The 6,000-nt window shown below is 28.1% G+C and overlaps 1 protein-coding gene across 5 annotated transcripts in view; it reads left to right on the top strand.

Moving 5' to 3' along the window:
• The first annotated feature begins 3,461 nt into the window (after positions 1-3,461).
• beta-Spec (spectrin beta chain) overlaps positions 3,462-6,000 on the top strand; it is a 216,123-nt gene continuing 213,584 nt past the window's right edge. For 3 of the 5 annotated variants that reach the window (XM_075377179.1, XM_075377178.1, XM_075377173.1), the window contains exon 1: positions 3,462-3,621. The gene's annotated coding sequence lies outside the window, so the exon portion shown is untranslated. The remainder of the gene's footprint in view (positions 3,622-6,000) is intronic. The other 2 variants (XM_075377175.1, XM_075377174.1) reach the window with 2 other exon arrangements.

Genomic DNA, 6,000 nt, shown 5'->3' with positions numbered 1-6,000 from the left:
AAGATAAATAATTAATAATATTGACAAACTTTCCATTTTATTAACTTGGTTCAAAGCAAAACAGTGAACAATTTAATAACATACAGGTATGAGTATTTGATCTATATTGGCTTGTTTCTGTTAAGTATTATTCCATCAGATTTTGTGTTTCTGTAAATTTTACTATGTTTTATAACAGTTTCAAAATTTACATGCTGTTAATCTTTTTATATGTGCGTCCTGTTTCTATGAGGTGATTTGCAAAATGAGTTTGTTTTATATAATACCTATTTGTTCACTCTGTTAGATATAATATTTAGTGTAATTATTGCAGTTTAATTTATTTACTCCTGGACTGCCATGTTTGTAGAATAAGTTTATTTGTTTTCTGTACAATCTTGTTCATTATATTCATTGGTATGAAACATAATGGAGTGTTCCTGAAAATATTGACAATCTTCTATGATGGTTGATAAGATTGTTAATGTTATTTTCTGCCTCTAGGTGTACTTCTAATTTTAAATAATATGTTTTCTATAAGTGCTGGTGAGTAGTTCTTGATTTGCACCTATTTTTTATTTTAAGTGAGGAGTTCCTCAGCTTAGTTGTAAGTTGAGAAAAGGTATGGATAGCGATTTAACAAAGTTGTGTAAGAAAGTTACATATTTGTCCTGTTTGAGATGGTTAGATAATGAAACCTTATCTGCTGACAGGCTAAAAGGCTTTAGAAAGAACAAGTTCCATTAGTTATGCATAACTTTTTATAACACTAATTGTTATTGTATTTTGTCATGTTTTTTAACAATACTATTAATTTTTAATTTCACATTGAACCAAATTTCTTCTAATCTAATGATTATTAAAATTATTTTGGGTTGCTTTCAGTTACTTTACTGACTGAAAGTGTGTCATTTTTTGTAACTATTACTGATGATAACTGTAATCCTTACAGTTTAATAAAATTGCACACACATTTACACACCATTACTGTATTTATCAGTTTGCTTTGTAGTTGTATTTGTTTGCATTTTTGAATACAACACAGTAATCACTTTTCTTAAAATTTTGGCAATTTTCTATAAATACTTGTTAACGTAGGTTAGCATTAGTATTGTTGTCTCTAGAAATATTTTCTTTATATTTTACATAACTACAGGTGTGTAACTATTATTAGTTTGACAAGTCTTATTCTGCTGTGTTGTCACCAATCTTTCTTTCTTTCTCTCTTCTTCCTGTTTAGCCTCCAGTAACTACCGTTTAGATAATACTTCAGAGGATGAATGAGGATGATATGTATGAATGTAAATGAAGTGTAGTCTTGTACATTCTCAGTTCGACCAATCCTGAAATGTGTGGTTAATTGAAACCCAACCACCAAAGAACACCGGTATCCATGATCTATCATTCAAATCCATGTAAAAATAACTGGCTTTACTAGGACTTGAATGCTGGTACTCTCGGCTTCCAAATCAGCTGATTTGGGAAGACGCGTTCACCACTAGACCAACCCGGTGGGTTGTTGTCACCGGTCTAGCATGTGTTAACAACAAATACGTTAATATGAGAGAAAAAGCTATTTGTTTAGTGTGGGGCGATGTTCAATAGATTAGTGCATCTGATGTGGTTTAAATTTAGATATAATTTGATAATATTCTTACGATCTATTTTGCATGCTGTGAACTCTAGAAGATAGGATTTTGTTGTATTAACAATCTATAATGAATTGTAAATCAGGACATAGTTTGTCGTTGAGCACAAGTAATGAATGAGTGTCTTGTTTTCTTGTCTATTATTTTGTCTGTATTTTTTCATTTTCGTATATTATTTTATCGAGATTAATCTTTTTAAGATTCATACTATTCCTCTGTACTATTAAATTATACTTATATAATAATATATAATGTATTAAATATAAACCACTTAATACAGAGAATATTGAGATAAGACATATCTTGCCTTAATTCTATCATGGAAGTACTTTAACAGGATCCTGCACCCTCAGTCATGATTAAATTCATTTAAGGAAACTGTATATTAAAGATTAATATTTAAAATAAATTAACATTAATATATGACCAAGGGTAAGGGATCCTGTGAAAGTACTTTCAAGATAAAATTAAGTTAAGGTATATCTTATCTCAATATTCTGTACTAGGTGGTTTATATTGATAGAATTAAAATATATATTTTAGTGCTGTAAAACATTTCAGCTTAGAGACTAGAAATGAATAAACCTATCTGTAAGCTTGGTTAAATGTCAAAACGTTTTGCTCCATTTGGATTTGTATTATGATAATGATTTCAGTTATTTATCTTAATGGTGGGTAGGTGTGTTTATCAGTATTTGTTTTAATACATTGAAGTTTGTTATGTTAATATAAAGTAAACAAGCACTCTTGGAGTACACAAAACTGCAGTGTCTGCATTTTTTGGTATATTGGGAAAACTGAATGTACAAATACAAATGACGTATTAAAAAATTGCATACATCAAAATCAACCTTAGCAAAAATAACCTTACAGAAATGTGACACCAATACAAGGACATAAACCATAACAAACAAATTTAACATTCACATAAGAACAAAAATTTCAAAATGGTTGTACAAATGAAATTTTGTACTACTCAGTCGAAGTGATCAGAAGAGCAGTTGAAAATATTCTGAAGTTTCAAAAATATGCTTACTTAATATAGCTCTGCTTGTAAGAAAGAGTTTGCAGTTATAAATAATTTTCATTTCCAAAAGTGTAGGAAATGTTTGTTTTCATAAGAGGTTATAGACTATGATGAAAACTAATTCTATAGAAACAGAAACTGAAAAAGGCGGTAATTAGCGAGACTAATATAATAGTCTTAAATTGGAGTAGTCTTATATGCTAACCATAGTCCCGATAGTAATGCTTTGACCTTGAAGATGGCCTATTTCTGTTTATAAGTTATGTTAAAAATTGTTTCCAAATAAGTTTATAAATAAAAATGCTTCAGTCATCATTTCAATCCGAAAAAAATATGAATTAAAATGTAAATTTTTATTAGGTATAAGAAATTATTAACTGATCCTTGCCTTTGGCGAAGGATATGAAAAGTGTTCATTTTATATTAGCTTCCATAACAGTTGAAGATTTTATGAAAACAATAATTCTAGGAAACAGTTATTTTAAGCATAGCCTAAGTTAAATTGCCGACATAGAGCGTTATTTTGAATTACACTATAGTACACAGTATCTTACAGTACCGTCAACGGCAACGCCCACCCTACATCTTGTCATAAGCAAAAGAGAACGATGACATCATCTTCATATATTAAGTATTAATCCGCAGTGTATTTTTTTGTTTGTTTATTACTTAACATATTTCTTCCTGTTATTAATTTATATCTATAAAATATTATTTTACTAATAATACAGCTGTAATTTTTACAGTAGTTTTTATCTATTTGATGAAATATTGGAGAAGGGTAGAACTATTTTATGTACACTGCTATCGTACTTAACGAATCCTCATTCATCAGTCTGCCTGCTTATGGTCGCGGTTGGAGGTGTTCGGATGTGTTTGATGACTTTGTTTCGGTGTTTTACTAATATATGTGTTATTGTGTTCGAATAGTGTTAAATTTTGAGGTTTCTTAATCGTCATTACGTGGTAAGTTTATGTAGATTCTTACTTTTATCGAATTTCGTTCAGAATTTTATATAGTTTTGAGGTAAGATGAAAGTTAATGTTAGATAATAAAATTGTTTCTGTGGTCGTTCGGATTATTGTATATTTACCATTAGTAAACAATTTTAGGAATTGTGTAATTAATATTTGCAAAGAATAATCGGATTTGATTACTAATAAATCTTGCACTATTTTGTAGATTTCATGTCTGTTGTTTTTTCTGGGTCAAAGGAGTTGCAGGTGCTGCTGTTATTAGTGTTGAGGTTAACGAGCTTATTCCTGTGTTTTTATTAACGGTCACTCGGGTTTGAATAACGTTATATTTTATATTTATTAAATCTTATTTTGTTGTATGTTTTCATTAATATCGATAAATCTAACATTCTTTCTTGTTATTTCATTGATTAGATCTTCGTATTTTATGTAGGTGAGAGTTTAGTAAGTGTTGATAATGAGAAATTCATTAACATTATAAAATTTCAGTTAAATTTATTGTAAAATACATTTTTTGAAGTATTATCTTTATTATAATGTCAGGTGACTATCGTTACTTTCATTTGTCTTACTGGTATTACCTATATTTAATATTTTCTATTTTCTATTGGTTAAAAAAAAAATTATATGGATTTTTTTTTTAAGTTTTATTTTTAAATAAGTAGGAATCTACCAGTTTTAAGTTCCATCAGTATATGTTTTAAAGATAATGTTTAATCTGAGCAACATTAAATAAATTTGGGCAAAATAAAGAAATTTCAAAATACCGTACTCTAAATGATTTATAATATTTAAAAAATTTACTTAATTTTCATTAATGGATTTATTATTATTTGTGGAAATTAGTTTATTAGAATTTCATGTTATGCAATTAATTTATTTTGTCACTATTTAGGATATTAAGTTTATTTAATCTCCGTTGTTTGTCTTGCATTTTTCTACTTGGATAATTAAATTTTTAGATTTATTATACTTCATATATTGTGAATACGTTTGTAATAATAAAATAATGTTTGTCATGCAATTGGATATCATTAGGAATTAAATTATAGATTTATTGATCTTTTCATCTGTTTCTTTATAAATGACCATGCTTTCTAGAACAATTTTTTTTTACTGTTACTATTTTTACAACTGCATCCAACTGAATTACTATATTAGTCATGATATTCTGATTTTTTATTTGAAATTGTAATTTTGATGTTAGGTTGATATTCCACTAGATCGGCTTACCACTAAGTGTGTAATTGAAAATTTATTGAATTGACCCCTAACACCGTAAAGTACATTGTGATATGGAGATTCAAATATAGTTAATGGTAACACTTTATACTGTTTTAACTGATGGTCAGTGATGTTAGAATTAATCATCTGATAAGCAGACTTATTCTAAAATTGCATTTGTCTCTTCTTATAAAAGTAGCTGAGTGAAAAAGTAAAGTTTGTTGCGAAAGTTGGATTGCTGGAATATTTTTTGTGCTATTTTAGTTTTTCTAATTAACTTTGTAAACTGAACTGAATTAAATAAAATTTGTGGAAGTAGAAATATTTTTTTATTGAAAGTCGGAAGATGATGATTAATCTTTTTAATGTGAATCCTTTCTGTTGATTGTTGCCTGCCATGAAAACAAAACATCTTATTTTTTTTTTATTGTTATCATAAAAGTTTTAAATTACTAGTCTCATAATACTACAATATATAATTATTTAGGGAACCAATGTCAACAACCTTTGTGTTAACCCCTTAGAATAACTGTTGTGATACACAATCGAAATGTTGGTTACTAAACTTATATTGTTTTGGTATATATTGATCAACAGTATAAGTATCATTAATGAGCAAGCGCCAGTAGGAAGCATAGTATAAAAAAAACAATGAAGAGAGAGAGAGAGAGTGTGAGTACATGCTGTATATGAGAGTTCTTATTTGGTTTATTAAATTTATATTTAAAATAAAGTGCTGGTCATTAATTGTGTATTTATTTAAAGCAATTTGCAACCAAAACAATGTTATACATTTAATCAGGAAACACATTTAGTGAGGTCTGCTTTGTTTAGTGAGATATGTAAATTATGCACCTTTGTACCAGTTATAATCTCATATCTATTGTTATTGCGAGTACAGCAATAGATCTACATCAACAGTTTTCATATGCTATGTATCCGATATCTGATCAACATTTACAAACGTAACTAACAATGCACAGCAAATGTCATGTTGGACAGATACTTTTGTGAACTCCTAAGATACCATCATTTTCCTCCTGCCATCAACAAATTTTAAGTGATATTACAGATTATTGGACTCAGTAGTTAAGTTTATATCTTTCAACATATATGTGTTAAATTTGAAGATGAAAAAATTTC

Source organism: Lycorma delicatula, chromosome 10 (assembly GCF_047948215.1).
Source record: "Lycorma delicatula isolate Av1 chromosome 10, ASM4794821v1, whole genome shotgun sequence".
Lineage (NCBI taxonomy): Eukaryota > Metazoa > Arthropoda > Insecta > Hemiptera > Fulgoridae > Lycorma > Lycorma delicatula.
The sequence above is the reverse complement of the archived record's forward strand: the minus strand, read 5'-3'. Positions and strand labels throughout refer to the sequence as shown.